This window comes from Melanerpes formicivorus, unplaced genomic scaffold, assembly GCF_026170545.1.
Source record: "Melanerpes formicivorus ecotype bairdi unplaced genomic scaffold, bMelFor1.0.p_v2 SCAF_1, whole genome shotgun sequence".
Classification (NCBI taxonomy): domain Eukaryota; kingdom Metazoa; phylum Chordata; class Aves; order Piciformes; family Picidae; genus Melanerpes; species Melanerpes formicivorus.
In genome coordinates, this window is record NW_027142353.1 from 66,921,465 (window position 1) to 66,944,067 (window position 22,603).

The 22,603-nt window shown below is 42.9% G+C and overlaps 1 protein-coding gene across 1 annotated transcript in view; it reads left to right on the forward strand.

Moving 5' to 3' along the window:
• LOC137446580 (trichohyalin-like) overlaps positions 1 to 22,603 on the forward strand; it is a gene marked incomplete at its 5' end in the record, with an annotated part of 275,413 nt that overhangs the window by 140,492 nt on the left and 112,318 nt on the right. The window lies entirely within an intron of this gene.

The following is a 22,603-nucleotide window of genomic DNA, read 5'->3' on the forward strand; positions in this document are numbered from 1 at the left end:
ACCCCTTCCAATCAACACCAGAGAGGGGGCTCAGCAATTGTGGACCCCCCTTCAAGCTCTTTGAGAGGATTACTAAGAAAAATCAGTAATATTTTCTAGTGCTCGGTGCCATGGTTTAGTTGTTTAGGTGGGTTGGATTGGTTGATGGGTTGCATGCAATGATCTTGAAGGTCTCTTCCAACCTGGTTGTTGTATTATTATTCTTATTATTATTATTATTAAGATATTAAGAACTTGCAGAGGTCATAGTGCATGGGCCAGGGGACAAAAAAAAAGGCAAAACACAGACTGACTTTTCATAGAATCATAGAATCAATAAAGTTGGAAAAGACCTCAGAGATCATCAAGTCCAACCTGTCACCCAACACTTCAGGACTATCCAAACCATGGCTTCAAATTCCACGTCCAGGGACAGTGACTCCACCACCTCCCTGGGCAGCACATTCCAATGGCTAATGACTCTCTCAGTGACAAACTTTCTCCTCACCTCCAGCCTAAACTTCCCTTGGCACAGCTTGAGACTATGTCCTCTTGTTCTGGTGCTGGCTGTCTGGGAGAAGAGACCAACCCCCACCTGTCTACAGACCAACCCCCACCTGTCTATGATTCCCAGGTGGAGTTCTCAGAATTGGCATTTACAGCAGCCATCTGATCTCATTAGATATGGAAACTATCAAGAGATGTTAAACATGGAATCCCATAGCAGCACTTTTTGCCGTCACATCTCAAGAGCTGAACAGCATTTAATGCCAAGCTGAACACAAAGGTGCCATTTGATTTAAGAAAATGCTTGAGGATGGTACACACTCCCCCCAGATGAAGACTGCACTCCTATTGTTAGCTTGCTAGTAGGTATAAGGGCTCAAAGGATGAATCAGAAGAGGGAGTTTAGAAGAGATAACAGGCTTAAGGCTCAGCTGTGCAGCAGCCAGTAGCAGGATGATACTGTGTATACATACAATATCCAAAAATCGCTCAGTTCATGTGAACTGCTCAACGAATTCATATGATCTGATACTCTTGTTCAGCCAGCTTCTTCCTGACTACCAGGTGGGTTTATCCTTAGCCTCTGACTTCTCTACTACCTGGCTTTGTGTTTCCTCTTAAGAATATGTCTTAAAGAAATCACAGAATCACCAAATCACCAAGGCTGGAAGAGACCTCAAAGATCATCAAGTCCAACCTGTCACCATAGACCTCATGACTAAACCATGGCAACAAGTGCCACGTCCAATCCCCTCTTGAACACTTCCAGGGATGGTGACTCCACCACCTCCCTGGGCAGCACATTCCAAAGGCTAATGACTCTCTCAGTGAAGAGCTTTTTTCTCACCTTGAGCCTGGCACAACTTGAGACTGTGTCCTCTTGTTCTGGTGCTGGTTGCCTGAGAGAATACACCAACCCCCTCCTGCCTATAACCACCCTTCAGGTAGTTGCAGACAACAATAAGGTCTCCCCTGAGCCTCCTCTTCTCCAGGCTAAGCAACCCCAGCTCCCTCAGCCTCTCCTCGTAGGGGCTGTGCTCGAGGCCTCTCCCCATCCTCGTTGCCCTTCCCTGGACATGTTCAAGAGTCTCAATGTCCTTCTTAAACTTGGGGGGGCAGAACTGGACACAGGAGTCAAGAAATGGTCATTTCCTCCTCAAAGTTTCAAAACCACAAGGTGTTGATAGAAAACACTTTCATACATCAGTGTAAACAGAAGCATAGGAAAGGTGAATGGGCAAGATTTACTGTGCCACTTTTATTTGTATTTAATAACTACTGCTCATAAAGGGTAATGCTCACATTACTCGAAGAGTATAACTGATTGGATGAGATGGTGAAATAAGAAGGGCCATTAATTATGATCACAGTAAAGTTTTACATTAGCACTCCTCTTGAATTTATTGAATGAGGGAAGAGTTGCTCTGCACACCCTTGAAAATCAGAGGAACTTGGGTTTGAATTGTGCTGGGACCAGATGAGGTACTACATGGTTGATTCTTGCTGTGCTTCTTGATGGCTGAAGCTGGATATTTTTTAAAGAGGAAGTGCTGCTAATTGCCATTTTTAAGGTGTTTCCCTTCATTTCAGTGAGAATAGGTAATGCTGTTGGAAGAAATAAAGTTCACAAGTTGCATAAATGGTGCTTCAGGTAATGAGTGCTCTGCGTCTCACTGAACTGTCTTTTATCATCTTGGTTACTGATGTGGACTGAGGTAAAGTGTTGCAGTATAAATTACAGCAACCAGGAGAACAAGTAGGTATACACATTGCTTTCAGCATGTTTTTTGAGGTGAAACTTGGGGTATATAATATATAAATAGATAACATTGATGGTATTGTGTATATGTGACTATATTTGTAGTATATAAAAACATACCTGAACCCATGGTTTAATTAGTCCTGAGGTGCTGGGTGACAGGTTGGACTTGATGATCTCTGAGGTCTTTTCCAACCTTATTGATTCTGTGATTCTATGATATAAAGCATAACTTAGAGACTACAGACTGTTTTACTAAGTCAAATGTTCCCTTAAATATATTTTGAGGTCTGGCTGAATAATAAGATCATACATTTGTCCTTCAAGGTCTAAAAGGGCACACAGTTTCAATCTGTTAGCCTTACTGAATCCAAGAACTTATTTTTGCATGTCAGTCAAACATAGACTCAACCAGTGTCCACAGCACATGCAAATCTTGCTAGTGGTTTTAAACAGTTTGTCCATGCATTCTTACTGCCCTTCTCTTCTACAGTCTCTCTGTGACACAAGATCAGTTATTTCCTTCTCCTGTGGAAACTGGATCTGTAAGAGAGATAAGGAGACACAGAATCATAGAATTGTAGAATCATAGAATCAATAAGGTTGGAAAAGACATCAAAGATCATCAAGTCCAACCTGTCACCCAGCACCTCATGACTACTAAACCATGGCTTCAAGTGCCACCTCCAATCCCTTTTTGAATCCCTCCCTCCAGGGAGCCCATTCCAATGGCAAATTACTCCTTCTGTGAAGAACTTTCTCCCCCCCTCGAGTTATCTGATGGATGCCAGGTATAGCTTCCTCTAAACCAAACCAATGAAACAATAGCAGAGAATCTTTATGTAACCAGCCATTCAGAATGGAGTCTAGGAGACAAGAAGAATAAGGGAGTGCTGAGGACTTCCCTGAAAGGAGGGAACCCTGGGGGGAAAAAAAGTAAAGAAGAGATGAGAAACTACCTGTGTGGTAATAGTTAAGGTAAACTGAATCTAGGTGACAACCAATAGGGTGGAGTAGCTCTGACAAAGTCAGGAAAGCCTTTGAGCCTAGATGAAAATTTATGTGCTGCTGCAACTCTTTGTAGCCAAAAGGGTTGTGTGAAGGTGATGAGTAGTCAGAAGATTTTGAGTTACATCTCCTCCTGTGGAAGTTAATCATGCTCCAAAGGGAAATAGCATAGAGAAACAATGCTTGTATTCATTATCTCATGTGAGAGGGAAGGTCGAGCGAGACAGCGTACAGCCTCTCAGCAACACAAAGGTAATTCTTCACTGTGCTCCTTAATTATACACCATAAATGTCAGTCACACTTCATGTTACCTGTAGTTAACTGTAATCCAGTGTCATGAACTCACAATAAATTAGCCCATTTCTACAGTTTGCTGTTAAATATACTTCAGAATAGGGTGCATCTTACTGTGACGGGAGGTAGGGAAACCAAATCTGCAATCTCATCCCACAGATCTCACCTTGCTATCCTGGAGCATTCTCAAGCACACCTCTTAACACAACATCTGTTGTACCAGTGTAAAATTTTGTCCTTCTCTGTCTGCTGAGTCTTCCAAAGCCTTTTTGCTTCTACAAAGTGAGAAGAGCTCCTCTTGAGGCGATAGCAGATCTCTGCTTGTGAAAATGAAGGCTTATTAGAAATTCATTCCCTCATGCGACATAGGAACAGAACTTTTACTCAGATTTCCTTAAAAATGAATATATTAGAGAATGTGGTTATCAGCAGGCTGTTTATGACCAGAAATGTCTCCTTATAACTTAGTGCTCCTTATATCTTTAGATTAGACACTTGTAAAATAGGCCATTATATGTAATAAAAAGCATTTAATGAAACTTTCATTTGGAGGACATTGAATTCAGTGACTTAACTTTGACACTGACAAATGTCTCACCAGAGTTGATTTGCATGGAAACCACTGGGGTCTCATTTTAGTTCCTGTAACAAACCAGAACAGTGATTTTATCATTTCAAAGTCATTTATATTAGCCTGGAGCTACATGACACGATGGCAATGCTTAAGATTATAGCAGTGCATCATCTGCATAAGTGGCATAACTTTCACTGCTGTGATGATCGTTCCCAGAACCTGTATCATACATATAAACCTGTTTCAATGGGGGGAAAAAATAATCTAGTGATTCATTACTTCCTAGAAAGACATATTATCCTGTAACACACGTTTCTATGTGGAAAAATGGACTGCAAGGTATGGAGACAATGTGAAACTGGGAGGCTTAGCTGGTACACCTGAAGGCTGTGCAGCCATCCATTGAGACTCAGACAGACTGGAGAGCTGGGCAGAGAGGAATCTAATGAGGTTCAACAAGGAGAAGTGCAGAGCCCTGCACCTGGGAAGGAATAATAAACTGCACCAGTACAGGTTAGGAGGTGATCTGCTAGAGAGCAGCCCTGTGGAGAAGGACCTGGGGGTCCTGGTGGACAGCAAGTTATCCATGGGACAGCAATGTGCCTTTGTGGTCAAGAAGGCCAATGGGATCCTAGGATGCATTAAGAAGAGTATGTCCAGCAGATCAAGAGAGGTTCTCTTCTCCCTCTGCTCTGCCCCAGTGAGGCCCCATCTAAAACAGTGCATCCAGTTCTGGGCTCCCCAAATTAGGAGGTACAGGGATCTTCTTGAGAGAGTGCAACACAGAGCTACAAGGATGATTAAGGGGCTGGAGCACAGCCTTATGAGCAAAGGCTGAGAGATTTGGGGCTTTTTAGTCTGGAGAGGAGAAGAGTGAGGGAAGATCTAATAAATGTATGTAAATATATGAGGACTAGGTGTCAGGAAGTAATGGACAGACTCATCTCAGTTGTACCCTGTGACAGGACAAGGGGCAATGGATGTAAAATACAGCACAGGAAGTTCCACCTCAACATGAGGAAAGACTTCTTTACTGTAAGGATCACAGGGCACTGGAACAGGCTCCCCAGAGAGGCTGTGGAGTCTCCTCCTCTGGAGACTTTCAGTACCCATCTGGATGTGTTCCTGTGTGACCTACACTAAATTCTATGGTCCTGCTCAGGCAGGGGTTTGGACGTCTCCAGAGGTCCCTATCAACACCTAACATCCTGTGCTGCTGTGATCCTGTGACTGGGTCATAATTTTGCCTCCCTTTTTGTAGACAAGATGTTTATGCTGCAGTTTGTCATCACTGCATGCAACAGCCAAGCAAGAAACAAATGCAAGTCACTACTAAAACTTATGCCAGGTAATTCTTTTCACTGCAAGAAAGAATAATTTGCAGGATCTAATTAATCTTCTAAAATTGGACAGAGTCTGTCTGGATTTAAGTTTGTATTTGAAAGCTGCTTTTGTGATAGCCAAGCAGACCCACCTAGCTAGAGACAGAGGCAAGCAAGCAAAAAGGGCAAAAAAGAAAATCAATGTAAATGTACAGCCTCCAAAGCAGAAGGATCAATAAATACACTCTGATGTTAACGCCACAGGGTTAGATTTATTAACCACCTAGACATCTGAGGAGGAATTTATATAAATACTTAACCCCTCTATTATAAGGATTTATACTGGAAGTTCATTTTTGCAAAAGTCTATTACAGTAGGCAGCCTCTTTACTTAGATGTGGTCCCTAAAGCAGGGAGATTTCTTATATAAATCACTCCCTCACTGCCACAGAAACTGGAATGAGATTTTTAATCCCACAATGGCAGTTTTAAAACATCCAAATTCTCCTGTTAAGAACAATATGGATTTTTCAAAGTTATTTGAAGACCTAAATGCCACTGATTTAATAGAATAGAATAGAATAGAATAGAGTAGAGTAGAGTAGAATAGAATAGAATAGAATAGAATAGAATAGAATAGAATAGACCAGGTTGGGAGAGACCTTCAAGATCATCGCATTCAAACTATCATCCAACACCACCTAATCAACTAAACCATGCAACCAAGCACCCTGTCAAGTCTCCTCCTGAACACCTCCAGTGATGGTGACTCCACCACCTCCCCAGGCAGCCCATTCCAATGGGCAATCACTCTCTCTGTGTAAAACTTCCTCCTGACCTCCAGCCTAAACCTCCCCTGGTGCAGCCTGAGACTGTGTCCTCTTGTTCTGATGCTGGCTGCCTGGGAGAAGAGACCAACCTCTGCCTGTCTACAACCTCCCTTCAGGTAGTTGTAGAGAGCAATCAGGTCACCCCTGAGTCTCCTCTTCTCCAGGCTAAGCAACCCCAGCTCCCTCAGCCTCTCCTCATAGGGCTTGTGTTCCAAACCCCTCACCAGCTTCGTTGCCCTTCTCTGGACTCGTTCCAGCAAGTCAACCTCCTTCCTAAACTGAGGAGCCCAGAACTGGACACAGGACTCAAGGTGTGGCCTAACCAGTGCAGTGTACAGGGGCAGAATGACCTCCCTGCTCCTGCTGGCCACACTGTTCTTAATGCAGGCCAGGATGCCATTGGCCCTCTTGGCTGCCTGGGCACACTGCAGGCTCATGTTCAGCCTGCCATCAACCAGCACCCCCAGGTCCCTCTCTGCCTGGCTGCTCTCCAGCCACTCTGACCCCAGCCTGTAGCACTGCATGGGGTTGTTGTGGCCAATGTGCAGAACCCGGCATTTGGATGTGTTCAATCTCATGCCGTTGGACTCTGCCCATCTGTCCAGCCTGTCGAGGTCCCTCTGCAGAGCCTCTCGATCCTCCAGCAGATCAACTCCTGTCCCCAGCTTGGTGTCATCAGCAAATTTACTGATGATCGACTCAATGCAGACAAGATCTTCCTGTTGTAGTGCAGGATCAGTGTTTTCTAGAGTAGGACAACAGTGGTTCTTCCCAGTAAAACCAGAAGTCTTCTGGTTGGTTGGACATCACATCAGTGGGCAATGTAAATGGGACAGGCTATGAATTGTTTCCACTGATAGACCCACCCTTCCAGCACTATCCTAGCAGAGCACAGAATCATAGAATGAATAAGGTTGGAAAAGACCTCAGAGGTCATGAAGTCCAACCTATCACCCAACATCTCATGACTAACTAAACCATGGCTTCAAGTGCCACATCCAATCCTCTCTTGAACACCTCCAGGGACCTCCCTGGGCGCCACCACCACTCCACCACCTCCCTGGGAAGCACATTCTAATGGCCAATTACTCTTTCTGAAAAGAACTTTCTCCTCACCTCCAGCCTAAACTTCCCCTGGTGCAGTTTGAGACTGTGTCCTCTTGTTCTGGTGTTGCTTGCCTGGGAGAAGAGACCAACCCCCACCTGGCTACAACCTCCCTTCAGGGAGTTGGAGAGAGCAAGGTCTCCCCTGAGGCTCCTCTTCTCCAGGCTAAGCAACCCCAGCTCCCTCAGCCTCTCCTCACAGAGCTCATTCTTGAGTCCTCTCCCCAGCCTCACATGCATGCAGCATCACAAAGCCTTATCTCAGGCCCTTCTGCATGCAGCACATATTCTTAAGGCCATCACATAAAGAAACTCTGCTAAGGGTTCTGTGGGGTAGCATTCTCAAACACAAGAATGACAGTCTTCACAAACCTTACCCAATTGCAGAACTGCCTCTGGCCCAAATAGGAGCTCTGAGGACCAGAGGAGAACCTCGGTCTTGTGATGGTTTCCCTGAAGCTGTTATTGAGGAAGGCAACTTCATGTTACTGGGTTTAAGCATAGCTTTGAATGGTGCTGACTGAGGCAAGTAAATAAGAACCAGCCCACATTTCAAGCCTGTGATGAAAATAAGCATAGTCACACAACAGAGACAAGCAGCAGAGACATGGCCTGGACTATTATGAGAGGCAGCAGAGGAAGGGGAGGGACTGTTCTGACTTACCCCATTATTATTATTAACTCCACAGCTAAATTCTCTCTATTACATTTATACACTTTCACAGCTACATGGATTTTAATGCATTGCTTTTTCCTAGCATCTGGGTCTCCTAAGCACTCACGCATGTCTCAGAGCTCTTAAATAGTGGCTATAATCACTACAATTGTGGTTTTAACAGTCCTGGTTTCTCTACTTTAACATAGTAAAAATCACTGAAAGGATTCTTCAGAAATATTAGGCTGCCTTGGTGCATGAACATACATGTGGGTGGATTTGCCACTTATGACAGCTCCTGCTTGAAAGAGATGGATAAACCAAGGTAACAGAGAGAAAGGAGAGAAATGTTAGCAGCGCTATCAAGGGAATGTCCCCCATCTACCCATGTGTGTAATCTGCTCGGTCTAGCCATCAGTCATTTTTCCTATGCATCACTCCACAGTATTTACTTGGAATGAAATCCTGCTTTTAAAACCTCTTATTGTCAGTCACTGCCTCTGCAAATTTACTTCAGGCCTTTTTTTTTTTGAGATTTCAGACCTCTGCTGATTTTTGATAGGAACTGGCCCCTCACTTGATGGAGCACAAACTTGTCGTAGCAGCTCTCCTGAAGTATTTTCTTCAGGGATATTTCCAGCTGACTGAAACTCCAAAAGCATTTTGGCAGCATTGCAAAATATGCATGGCAAATCAGGGGATCAAAGAGGGTATTTCTAATCACGTTTTTATCTTAGAGAGAGAAATAAATGGCACCATATATACCTCTGGCTCTGGGGGGGAAATAACAGCTGATTTTCAGACCCACAACAGACTGCAAAACATAGCTTAAGACTTTGCATGCTTAAGTACTAATGCTGCTTACACTATCATGCAGAATACTGTGTTATTCAGCAGCTGTAAAAACAATTAGGGATATCTTGCAGGGCTTGCTGAGACAACGCTGGTTTTGAAGCCAAATGGCATTGTGCCTGAGTAAGACCCAAATTTGGGCAGAAAGTTATATTCCTACAATGCTTTAGTGTTTGCCCTGAAGGCCCACGCTATGAGGTTCAGCACTTGTATTCAAGAGGTTTCATTTTGTCAAGGTGAAGGGTGTTCAAGCTGCTGAATATTTTGCTTAAGATGGAATTTACCTTCTTCTTCCCCGGTTCCCCGCAGTTCGCCGCCCGCTGACGGATGATCTTCCCCTAGCGAAGGTATTTTTTCCCCCAAGTGTGAAATTGATTCCAGATGACAACAGAGTGTGTCAATCACTTCCCACTTTTGTCATCTTCAAAGGCTCCTCTTCCCCTTACTTAAATTGTATTTTCATAATTGAAAATTGCTTTCAGATGACTTAATGAATTCCTCCACTCTATTAAAAGGCTGAAAGCAGATGAAATGCTGCAGCTTTCGGATTGAATGCATTTTCATAGGGCAGCCTTAGCAGAGGCTTCAGCAACAACAGCCACAAATTTTCTGGGTGCTAAAGAGGCAAAGCAGAATAGTAGAAAAGGCATTTCCCACAAGTTCCTCTGCAAGAAAACAAGTACTAAATCATATTTTGACCTTGTGGATATACTTTCAAAGCTTCTCAATTGCTGGAGCTACGATCAATCTCCAACCAGCTAATGTATCTGATTGATCAACTGATGTTTGCATTCTTTGTGGCTGATATAGTGCTGCATCTTTCACTGTGGTATCTCATTAGAAGGATAAGGCTGACCCTGGAAAGCATAAATGCTGATGGTAAAATATACTGTGTAATCACTATTAGCTATCCACAGTTAATCTTATGATATTAAGCAGAGAGAGGCATAAACTCTTTTTATATGATGATGCCCCTGATCAGTGGGGCTTGAAATGCAGACTTGCTGAGCAAAGTAGTAGTTGATAAATACAGCTGAACTATTAAACCATCTGAACCTGTGCTTCCGAGACACAGTAGAGCAAATTGCTGCTGAAATTTATGTGTCATTTATTCAGGGAGTTTACTTTGTATTCTAAAAATAAATGGCACTGTGCAGATATGGAATAAGAGCTTTCTAAATCACTTGATGGTTTTAATTTTTTTAAGAAGCTGGCCAGTGGATTCCTGTGTACTGGTGGGCTTCAGCACATGGCTCAAAGCCAGTATCTCCTGGATTAGGATAAATCAGACTGATTTACCACGCCAAATTATCTATCAACTCATTCAAATGTGAATTTGGATTAACTCCTCCAAGGCAATGAAGTTACCCCAGGTTTTTCCTGGTAGGTGTGATGTCAGAAACAGGAATGCTGTGTTTAGAATTAACCAGGTTGGAAAAGATCTTTGAGATCATTGAGTCCAACCTATCATCCAACACCGTCTAATCAACTAAACCATGGCACCAAGTGCCTCATCCAGTCTCTTCTTAAACACCTCCAGGGATGGTGACTCCACCACCTCCCTGGGCAGCACATTCCAATGGCCAATCTCTCTTTCTATGAAGAATTTCTTCCTAACATCCAGCCTAAACATCCCCCTGGCACAGACTGAGACTGTGTCCTCTTGTTCTGGTGCTGGTTGTCTGACCAACCCCATCCTGACTACAACCTCCCTTCAGGCCGTTGTAGACAGTGATGAGGTCTCCCCTGAGCCTCCTCTTCTCCAGGCTAAGCAACCCCAGCTCCCTCAGCACCTCCTCACAGGGCTTGTGCTGGAGACCTCTCCCCAGCCTTGCTGCCCTTCTCTGGATGCATTCAAGTATCTCAATATCCTTCTTAAACCAAGTTGCCCAGAACTGGATACAGTACTCAAGATGTGGCTTAACCAGCATGAGTACAGGGGCAGAATGTCTTCCCTGCTCCTTATATGCATAAATCCCTTTGCCCTCTTATTGACCTGGATTTGCCCTTCCGATTCTTTTGCAGTAGTATGGAAAGGCTATTGGTAGTTAGGTCACTTTGTACAGTAGGCTCTGGAGGTGCATAAAACTCCAAAAATGGAGAGGGGAACATGAAATCTGTAGGTGAGCAGATAAAACATAAGGCCTAGTAAGGACATAATTCTGTAAGGAAGTTTCCACTTGAGCCCAGCTTCAAATTCTCTGACACAACAGAATTACATCTGGGTTTGGAACTTATGCTGTAATAAATGCAGATTTTAGCCACTTGTGGTCTTCAAAATCCTTCTCTCTGGTTCAAATTCTGTGAGCTGAAATCACAGTTAGCTCTGTCAAACAGGGAATAGCAGTAGGTATTTATTTCACAGGTTTGTGATAAATAATGGTGTGTTAAAAATAGTCTAGGCTCTATGATGCAAAGCAACTCAGTATGATATGCAGTGTTTAGGGGGGAAATACTAGCTCTTCACATACCATAATGTGTATCTAAGACAGGGCACTCCCAGCACATGACATGAGGTGTCTGAATGATCTGTGGATCAAGGTGAGGCTGATGACTGATGACACATTGTTTTCATTCTATGTGCCAGTTTATTGCAGCAAAGGTCTAACAGGAGAAAGAAAAGTTCTGTCTTTTTCTATTAGCTTTTTCTTACATATCATAGCTGAGATGTCTTAGAGGTACAGCACAAATCTCACAGCTGAAAAGGCTTTAGTGGCTCCAGGCCATCTTTCAGAGCATCATTTCTAAGTTGCAGAGTAGTATAATTTAAGGCTGTCCTGCAATACCCTCCACAGCAAAACATATTGTTTAAGGGAGTGTTAGAGCTGCCTGCATTGCAAGAGTCATTCCCTGCTGGACTTAGAAACATTTGAGATAAAGAGTGAGATGATGCTGTAGATTTGGCTCACCCAGTTCTCATTTACAGAGAGTCAAATCCCGGGTTCCTGCTTGTGAGTACAGCTGCAGGGCAGTCAGACATGCCCATCGGAGATCCACTCAAGCTAGGTACACAAGAACTTGTCTTTCATGGTCAGGCTTTTCCCTGACAGTTCCACAGCTCAAAGTCTAATTCTGGTTATGCCTTTCCTCATAAATAGCATGAATGGTTTTCAAAGGTAGACTTCGGTCTCTACTCAGACCCACACATGACTTGCAATGCACACAAATCTATAGCAGTCCTTCATGTCACTCCCATCCTTTTTCATAGCCATGGAGTGACCACATCAGGAGTGACAGTCCTAACCCATGCCTTTAATAGTGAAGTCCTATGTGAACACAACAAAATATCTGGAAGCAAGTCTTTAGACTTCTTGTTTGAGATATGCCCTTCTGACCAGGAACAATAAGAATAGACTAGAGCAGAATAGAATAGAGCAGAATAGAGTAGAATAGACCAGACCAGGTTGGAAGAGACCTTTGAGATCAAGTCCAACCTACTATCCAACACTCTCTAATCAAACCATGGCACCAAGCACCCCATCCAGGCTCTTCCTAAACACCTCCAGGGATGGAGACTCTACCACCTCCCTAGGCAGCCCATTCCAATGGCAAATCACTCTTTTTGTGAAGAACTTTCTCCTCACCTCAAGCCTAAATTTCCCCTGGTGCAGCTTGAGACTGTGTCCTCTTGTTCTGGTGCTGGTTGCCTGGGAGAAGAGACCAACCCCCACTTGTCTATAACCTCTCTTCAGGTAATTGTAGATGGCCACAAGGTCTCCCCTGAGCCTCCTCTTCTCCCTGTGAAACCATGTCTTTACACATTTACTTTAACCAGGGTGAATTACTCAATGAAAGGATGCTCTACCCTGGGCCTTATGGTATCACTAAGAAAGCAGTATTAACTTTATCCATCTCCTTTAGTATTTCACTAGGACATCAACAACCTTTATGAGGGCACAGAGAGCACTGTCAGTGAGTTTGCTGATGACACAAAACTGAGTGGAGTGGCTGACACACCAGAAGGTTGTGCTGCCATTCATCAAGACTTAGACAGGATGGAGAGTTGGGCAGGGAGAAACTTAATGAAATTCAATAAGGGCAGGTGTAGAGTCTTGTACCCAGGAAAGAACACCACCATGGATCAGTGTAGGTTGGGGAATGCGCTGCTGGAGGGCAGTGAAAGAGAAAAGGACCTGGGGGACCTTCTAGTTGACCATGAGCCAACAATGTGCTCTTGTGGCCAGGAGGCTAATGCCACTCTGGGGTGTATTAGAAGGGGTGTAGTCAGTAGGTCAAGATAGGTTCTCCTCCCTCTCTCCCCCTCTACTCTGCCCTGGTAAGGCTGCTTCTGGCATCTGCATCCAGTGATGTATGTGATCTGGTACAGGTGATCCTGCTCTGGCAGGGGGGTTGGACTAGATGATCTGTCAAAGTTCCTTCCAGCCTCTAACGTTCTGTGATTCTGTGATAGAAGCACTAGTCATGAATACTAATGCATGCATGGATATTGGTTCAAAGGCAGCAGAATCATGGTTGGGGCTCTTTTTCCTGTATTTGACTGTGTTCTTACCATTTCTTCTGATGCATATAATGTTGGAAAACAAGAATGCTGAGAGGAAATGCTAATCAGACATTCTAGATTTGGATCTGGTAGATACAGTTCATAACCCTGCATATGTTTTTTGTCACTGGAGAAACAATTTTCTATCTCTTGATGTTTTTATGCCAAAAATTGTAATGCTAATAAGAGATTGCCAAGAAGGAAACACTCATGAAGCAAGGAAATCAAGTGGTGTGAAATGCCATTCTGTTGTGGCTGTGCTGCTAAGCTGAACTGAACCGTGCTCCTTTGATCTTTCATCTGTAAATTGTTGCTTAAGAAAAGTGGCTTCATCTGCCAGGCTGTGAAGAAAAGGGGGGGAAAAAAGGCACACGCAAGTGGTCTTTAAGTTAGCTTTCACTAAATGTTAAGAAATTAATGTGTTTAACAAAATGCATGGGGGAAAGAATTGTTACAGGCACTCTCCAATTCTTCTGTCATTCTCACCTTTTTCCATTCTAGCTGTGTCATTGATTTGAGTAGAATAGAACAATAGAATAATAAACCAGGTTGGAAGAGACCAGAAATCCATTGCTCAAGGAAGGATAAAAAGATTATATTGTCCTGCAGTGTATTGTTGTCCCTGTATTGTGCCATATAGAATAAACCAGGTTGGAAGAGACCTTCAGGATCATCATGTCCAACCCATCAACCAATCCAACCCACCTAAACAACTAACCCATGGCACCAAGCACCCCATCAAGTCTCCTCCTGAGCACCTCCAGTGATGGTGACTCCACCACCTCCCCAGGCAGCCCATTCCAATGGGCAATCACTCTCTCTGTATAGAACTTCTTCCTAACATCCAGCCTAACCCTCCCCTGGTGCAGCCTGAGACTGTGTCCTCTTGTTCTGGTGCTGGCTGCCTGGGAGGAGAGACCAACATCTGCCTGTCTACAACCTCCCTTCAGGTAGTTGTAGAGTAGGAGGAGAGAAATCTTTCCTACTATTGAGACTGTGTCCTCTTGTTCAACCAGCACCAGAACAAGAGGACACAGTCTGAAGCTGTGCCTCAGGAAGTTTAGGCTGGAGATGAGGAGAAAGTTCTTCCCAGAAAGAGTGATTGCCCATTGGAATGTGCTGCCCAGGGAGGTGGTGGAGTCACCATCCCTGGAGGTGTTGAAGCGGGGACTGGATGTGGCACTTGAAGCCATGATTTAGTAAGTCATGAGGTGTTGGGTGACAGGTTGGACTTGATGATCTCTGAGGTATTTTCCAACCTTATTGATTCTGTGATTCTATTCCTCCTGCTGCAAAACTATTGTTGGTATTTTGAGCTATTGATAAGAAATTGATCATTTAAAGAACACTGTGAACATGTATTTTTTCCCCCTACATTCTTTGTTTCAAAATAGAGAATTCTTAACCATCATCCTAAGTTCTTGCAAGACTTTTTTTTTTTTTGTATTCTAGAAAGAAATTAAGTAGTGCAAAGGAGACCTTCTCTAATGGTTTCATTTTATTTAAAGACTTCTTTCTGTCTACCAGGAAAAAATATGCATATAGTCATGGATGGTCACCTGCTGTAGACATTAATACAAAGAAAGAGAGGGCAAGAACAATTCTAATGAGAAAAAGCTCTTGAAATAAATGAGTGCAGAAAACTGGGGCAGTCCAAAGTCATGGGTTTTATTTTGGATTGATGTGCATTGATTTATGTACTAGGAAATATTACCTGCACCTCTGGAGAAGAATAATTTTAATAGGGGTTGAGACGAATGTAGCTTAATTAGGGGAATAGATAGGATTTTTTCTTTTTGCTACTCAGAGGCTTAAGGGAGCTCAGGAAGGCAGAAGGAAATATGTATTAATATCACTAAAGCTTTTCATAATCACTTATAGGTGACTAAAAGCCCATGGGTGGAATGAAGTTCAGGATCTTACTACGACGTAGTCAGTGGCATTGTGGATACCATTAATACTTACCTCCTCTATTTCATTCTGAGCCAATTGCTATTTCAGGTACCTTGAACATGAAGATAAATCAGACCTATACAAGTGAAATTTCTTCCTAACTCCAAAGTAATTATGGGGGGCTATAATTTTTGAATCATATTCCCTTACACATTTATCCTGCAATTACCAGAGAAAGCTTATGAAGTTACATGACAGATTTCTTTTTAACCAGTATTTCCTTGGCTGTAACATTACTTCCTTTATACTCTCTATTGCACATGCTGCTTCTTTGATGCTGAAAAGGTAAAAAATGGCAATTTTTCTAATTGTACAACAACTCTCAAACAAACTAACATTCAGACAACTCTCCTCCATTGCCATGACATTAGTGGTGATGTCTCTTAATGGCATATTTATGTTGAAATAAATATAACTCAGAGCCTATTGAGAAGCCCCTCTCATTGCTTTGCTTAATGGGCACTTAACTGACCTGGCACCGTGTTGCCAGCTAGTCCCCATTCAGCAGCGCACTTGATGTGTGGCATACCATGCAATAAACATCTGAGACAGAAATAGAGTAGAGTAGAGTAGAGTAGAGTAAGAATAGAATTAGAATTAGAATTAGAATTAGAATTAGAATTAGAATTAGAATTAGAATTAGAATTAGAATTAGAATAGGATAGAATAGAATGGAATGGAATGGAATGGAATGGAATGGAATGGAATGGAATGGAATAGAATAGAATAGAATAGAATAGAATAGAATAGAATAGAGCAGAGCAGAGCAGAGCAGAGCAGGTTGGAAAAGACATTCAAGATCATCAAGTCCAACCTGTCACCCAACACCATCTAATCAACTAAACCATGGCACTAAGTGCCTCATCCAGTCTCTTAAACACTTCCAGTGATGGTGACTCCACCACCTCCCTGGGCAGCACATTCCAATGGCCAATCTCTCTTTCTATGAAGAATTTCTTCCTAACACCCAGCTTAAACCTCTCCTGGCACATCTTGAGACTGTGCTTTCTTGTTCTGGTGCTGGTTGCCTGGGAGAAGAGACCAACCCCCACCTGGTTACAACCTCCCTTCAGGTAGTTGTAAAGAGCAGTAAGGTCTCCCCTGAGCCTTCTCTTCTCCAGGCTAAGCAACCCCAGCTCCCTCAGCCTCTCCTCACATGGCTGTGCTCCAGACCCCTCCCCTTTGCTGCCCTTCTCAGGATACCTTCCAGCAACTCAACATCTTTCCTAAACTGAGGTGCCCAGAACTGGACACAGGACTCAAGGTGTGGCCTAACCAGTGCTGAGTACAGGGCAGAATGACTTCCCTGCTGCTGCTGGCCACACTATTCCTCATACAGCTTTTATAGAAACTTGTCATATCTCTGCCCAAGTCTTCTGCTTTCAGGACTAAGAAATTCTTACCTACTCAGTTCTCACTTGAACGTGTACCTGCTGTATTTCCTATATATATATATATGACATTGTTTAAACTAAAACTACATTAGAAATGCAGCATCCATTATTGAAAATCCTGAGAATTGTTTTGCTTGGAAAAGACTTTTAAGATCATCCAGCCCAAGCATTGGTTTGAATTTCTTCCCTTCTCAGAGTCACAGAAGCACAGAATCACAGAATGTTAGGGACTGAAAGGGACCTCTAGTCCAACACCCCTGCCAGAGCAGGATCACCTATGCCAGATCACGCAGGAACACATCCTGATGGGTTGCCTTATATGTGGAATATAAAGCCACTGAGCTGATAAAATTACTTGAATTATCTTCTTTCCTAAAATGAGGAATTAATGGTAAAAGGGTGGGAAATCATTATCCATGATGCAATAAACTCTCATTGGCTTTTAATCTGCATCCTTTCTTCCAATAAATCTATTCCCTTCTCCAAATCAGCAGAATAAAAGAGGACAGATCTTAACTGCTATCTAATTTTAAGGCTATGCTTAGATGAAGATAACATTGTTTTAGTATCCTTGTATGCATCATCAGCAAACTCTCAATAAATGCCCTGAGGCATCTGGAGACAGATTCCTTTCTCATTTACACCACAGCAACCTCCATTCATGAAAATTAATTGAAAGGAGACTTTAGCCCACTGACTGTAAATTCAGTTTATGAAAGGCTGTTAAACCTGACAATATGAATTTACTCCGGGAGAGCACTCATTAGATGCTATTTCAACCTGATACAAACTAGTTATCTGTTAGGTTTTATCTCTTTGTCTTTTATTGCTTATTTTAGACATTTTTTGTGCTTTAGATTCATAGCTGTTGGAGTAGCTGTCCATATCAGAGCAAGACAAGAAAGTCATGGCTGCGTTCAGTCACACTCCAGCAAAGGCTCCTTTGTAAAGCAAGTTCAAGTAAGCAAGAAATGGCATAAATGCTCACTCATCCTCTGAGAACATGGTATCAAATGCAAACTTATTCCAATCAGTTCTCTGTTCTACCCAGCATAAACTCTTGTATTAAGTCAAATTATCTTTGAATACACTTGTGGGGAGGGTGGATGCATGGTATCTAGTTTTAGACTGGGACCAGAACTTCTACACTTCTAAGCATTAAACTCCCTTCCTTTGACAGAGAGAAGGGAACCTCCCAGAGATGCTAGGGATCTTGTCTTAAATATCAGGCTCTGGCCAGCTTGATCTAGTGTGGGGTGTCCCTGCCCATGGCAGGGGGTTTGGAACTAGATGATCCTTGTGGTCCCTTCCAACCCTGACTGATTGTATGATTTTGTTCTAGGAGGGGCTGTACTGCCTGCCAGAGCTGTCTGCTTCTCTCCAGTTTGTGCCTAGACAGTTAGTTTAGACTACACTGCTAACTAAGGTCAAGTGAGATTAATCCAACTGTTAATTTATATAACTTTTTTTCCTGAACTTAGAGTCTGCAGCAGCTGGATGCAGATTACATCACAAACACAAAATTTGTCTGGAAGAAAACCCCAAAATCTCTCTCCTTGAAGTGGCATGCATGTAATTGCAAAGATCAGAGCCTAGAAATCAAACTGAACATCTTTGAAAATACTCTCAGGACTTCAAAGTTGGCCTTACAGTTAATTTGTTTTAGAAGGCCAAGAAAGAGCATCTTTGTTAAAGACTCAGGATTTCTAAATTAGTCTTACAGTTGATTTGGTTTTCTCTCTGGAGCTTGATTTTCAAGTGAGGAATAGAATAGAATAAACCAGGTTGGAAGAGACCTTCAAGATCATTGCATACAACCTATCATCCAACACCACCCAACCAACTAAACCATACAACCAAGTACCCTATCAAGTCTCCTCCTGAACACCTCCAGAGATGGTGACTCCACCACCTCCCCAGGCAGCCCATTCCAAAGGGCAATCACTCTCTCTGTGTAAAACTTCCTCCTGACCTCCAGCCTAAACCTCCCCTGGCACAGCCTGAGAGTGTGTCCTCTTGTTCTGGTGCTGGTTGCCTGGGAGAGGAGACCAACCTCTACCTGTCTACAACCTCCCTTCAGGTAGTTGTAGAGAGCAATAAGTCTCCTCTTCTCCAGGCTAAGCAACCCCAGCTCCCTCAGTCTCTCCCCATAGGGCTTGTGTTCCAAGCCCCTCACCAACTTTGTTGCCCTTCTCTGGACACGCTCCAGCAAGGATTTTCAGGAGGATTAACATTTGGGACTGGCAGGATCAGAGATTCCAAACACAACATTTCTACTGGCTGGATGTTGGGGGACTCACCCAGTGTTTCTAGCTTTGCTAGAATCTTGTTTTGCAGAAAAATGACAAAGTGAGATTGCGTTGGGTAATTAACCCTGGCAAACTGATAGATTCAGGAAGGTTATGGATCCACTCTCTGCTACTTTTATCACCATCTGAAATCAGTGATTTAACCCAGAGCTGTTTGGATTTGTTGGTTGTTTGTGGTAGGACATTTTTGGCTTGCTTTTTTCCCTGTAGCCAACTGTTTTGTCACTAACAGAAGCCAGAACACCAGAACTGATAGAAAGGAGTTTGAAAGGTGATTTATATGCCTGTAATTCATGTCACAGAAAGCACACTAAAGGCTCAAGAGGTTCTCTTAAGGACTGATACAACTGGATGTATAATAGTGTAATTTACCACACATTTACCCTTGTTTAATAAATTGTGGACAGGCACAGAATAGCACATTTGACTGAATGTACACAGTGGAATAATTACACAGAAGACACTAACTGCAAGCCAGAGCTGGGAAGTAATGAATGCAGAACGTTTCATTATACTGTAAGCAAACACATTAAAGCCTGCCAAGAATGTGAAGGTGAGCACTGGGTGATTCAGCAAGACAGTGAAATTGCATATGCAAAGCACAGGCGATGCAGAGCTTTCCAGCAATGCAAGAGAAGGATTTTCAACAATATAAGCTCTTTGGATCAAACCTGCACCAGATCAGCTCCACGTAAAACAGATATTCCACATTTATCCACAGCCTTGCTCATTAAAAGCTTTGGCATTAATGGGAAATGGCACACTCCTACTTGCTGTTTAGTACATCTTTCTTCCCAAGATACTGTTGTTCTGTTCTCTTTATATTTTGCTAGACTGAGGTTCACTCAGTCTGAACTCCAGGAATCCTGCAGGCAAGTCTCTCCCTACAACAAAGCTGGGGAGGGGTCTGGAGCACAAGCCCTGTGAGGAGAGGCTGAGGGAGCTGGGGTTGCTTAGCCTGGAGAAGAGGAGGCTCAGGGGAGACTTTCTTGCTCTCTACAACTACCTGAAGGGAGGTTGTAGCCAGGTGGGGGTGGTCTCTTCTCCCTAAGTCAGAAAGAGAGGACACAGTCTCAAACTGTGCTGGGGAGGTTTAGGCTGGATGTTAGGACGAAGTTCTTCCCATACAGAGAGATTGGTCATTGGAGTGTGCTGCCCAGGGAGTTGGTGGAGTCACCATCCCTGGAGGTGTTTAGGAGGAGACTGGATGAGGCACTTAGTGCCATGGTTGAGTTGATTAGATGGTGTCGGGTGATAGGTTGGACTTGATGATCTCAAAGGTCTTTTCCAACCTGGTGAATTCTGTATTCTATTCTGTATTCCCTACTTAAAGCTTAACACTGTGGACTACTTTTTTTCCCTGTCATGTGATGGCAGACGAGAATTCTAGATATATGGGTCTTTAGAGAGCACTAATGCAGGAACTTCTCATTGCCTTAAGTTAGGCTCTGCTCTTCCTATCATTTTTCCCTTATGAATCCGAATTGCAGTCCTTTCCTGTTTTAGGGGCAAGTACAAAAAGTTAAAGAGAAGAAGGAGGAAAGGTGAAGCTAAGCTGTAGGTGATGGGCCTGGAGGGAAATAAGAGCAAACTACCCAGTGTAACATATTGGAAAAGGAAAAATGAGAAAGACTGGGTAAGACACAAGGAAAGAACATTTCTGTGGATTAAGTACTAAAATGAGATCAGAGTTCAGCCACAACCTCTCTTTGGGGATAGTCTTTAATTTGCCTCTCTCTAACCTAAGCTAAATCTGTCTGCAATTGTTCATATAGTACTTTCCAAAACATTCATTTTTCCCTGATGACAGTACCAAAATTTGGCTTTAGCAGAATTTTTGTTTGGCTTCATGGCTTGTAGCTTTATTGCTTTTAGCTCCAAACTATTGCTGTTAAATTAATCTTTTTCATGATTGTACAGTTGGTTGGGGGAAAAAAGAAGAAGGGAAGGAGCTGTTCATCAGTTCATTCAGATTACCACAAGCATCCATTATCTCCTTTTCCCAGCAATTTTGCACCATAAAACTTCATCTGTCCACTAAACAATAGCAGATGGGATCCAGCCAGAGTTAAATCTCACCAGCATCAGAACAAGAGGACACAGTCTCAAGCTGCACCAGGGGAAGTTTAGGCTCGAGGTGAGGAGAAAGTTCTTCACTGAGAGAGTCCTTAGCCATTGGAATGTGCTGCCCAGGGAGGTGGTGGAGTCATCATCCCTGGAGGTGTTCAAGAGGGGATTGGACGTGGCACTTGGTTTAGTCATGAGGTCTGTGGTGACAGGTTGGACTTGATGATATTTGATGTCTCTTCCAACCTTGGTGATTCTGTGATTCTATTCTATTCTATTCTATTCTATTCTATTCTATTCTATTCTATTCTATTCTATTCTATTCTATTCTATTCTATTCTATTCTATTCTATTCTATTCTATGCCAAGAGAGAGTAATTTGTTGTTGGAATGTGCTGCCCAGGGAGGTGGTGGAGTCACCATCCCTGGAGGCGTTCAAGAGGGGATTGGATGTGGCACTTGATGCCATGGTCTAGTCACAAGGTCTGTGGTGACAGGTTGGACTTGATGATCTTTGAGGTCTCTTCCAACCTTGGTGATACTGTGATACTGTGATACTGTGAAATCCAGGGAGACTATGGGAACTCTGTGGTGTAAGGAGAATGGATGTCAGTCGCAAAGTGGGACCTAACCAATCTTCTCAGTTCTTAGATGGCCATGAAATCATTGACATTTTTAGTATTTCAAAAAATAACCCCAAAAGGTCTCATTAGAATCTTCTGACACATTTAGCTCTTTCCCAGTGGTAATTTTGTGCTGACACAATGCTCACACAAAATGTAAGATTAAATCACCTGTTCTCTACTTGAGGACATGGGACTAAGATCTTCAGCGGATCTGAATCCTGGTCCTCAGAAAATCTTCCGAAGCATTGAATCATGTCTCTGCAACTCTTTCTCATTTTTGTTAGTCTGTCTTCTTTGTAAGACTGAAAACTCTCTGTGGAAGCAACCTACTGCAAAGGCCTTATATACACAGAGAATGATCTCTAGTGAGTGCTTCTGTGTAACAGAATGAACTAATGTAAAGTGCTCCACAATCATGCGGCTTCTGAGAGCTCTTGAGTACTCATTTTCAGCCCAAATTTCCTTGTGAACCCTGATTTAAAGGGGATGGAGTAATTAATTGCTCAGTCACATGTAAATGTTCTACGTCCAAACAATGACATCTGGGTGCATTTTTCTGAGCTGTCCTCTATCAATGGTTCTGTAAACAATACTCTGTGCAAGTCAGACCAATTGTCTTCAAATTAATCCTGTTTGGGTTAGGTTTCATTGTGAAGCCTTTTCTTCCAGATAAAAAAAGGTATTTCTCCAGTTGCAAATAGCAGACTGGAGAAAACAGCCACTTGGAATTAAGTCAGTAGTGAAATAGCTCATTATTTTTTTTTCCTATCAAATGCACTGGCTTCTCCTTGCAATTAATTTAATTATTATTGCAAAATGGTTAGGCAGATTTATGAAGCTGTACACTTGGCCAGGAGCTTTAATGCTT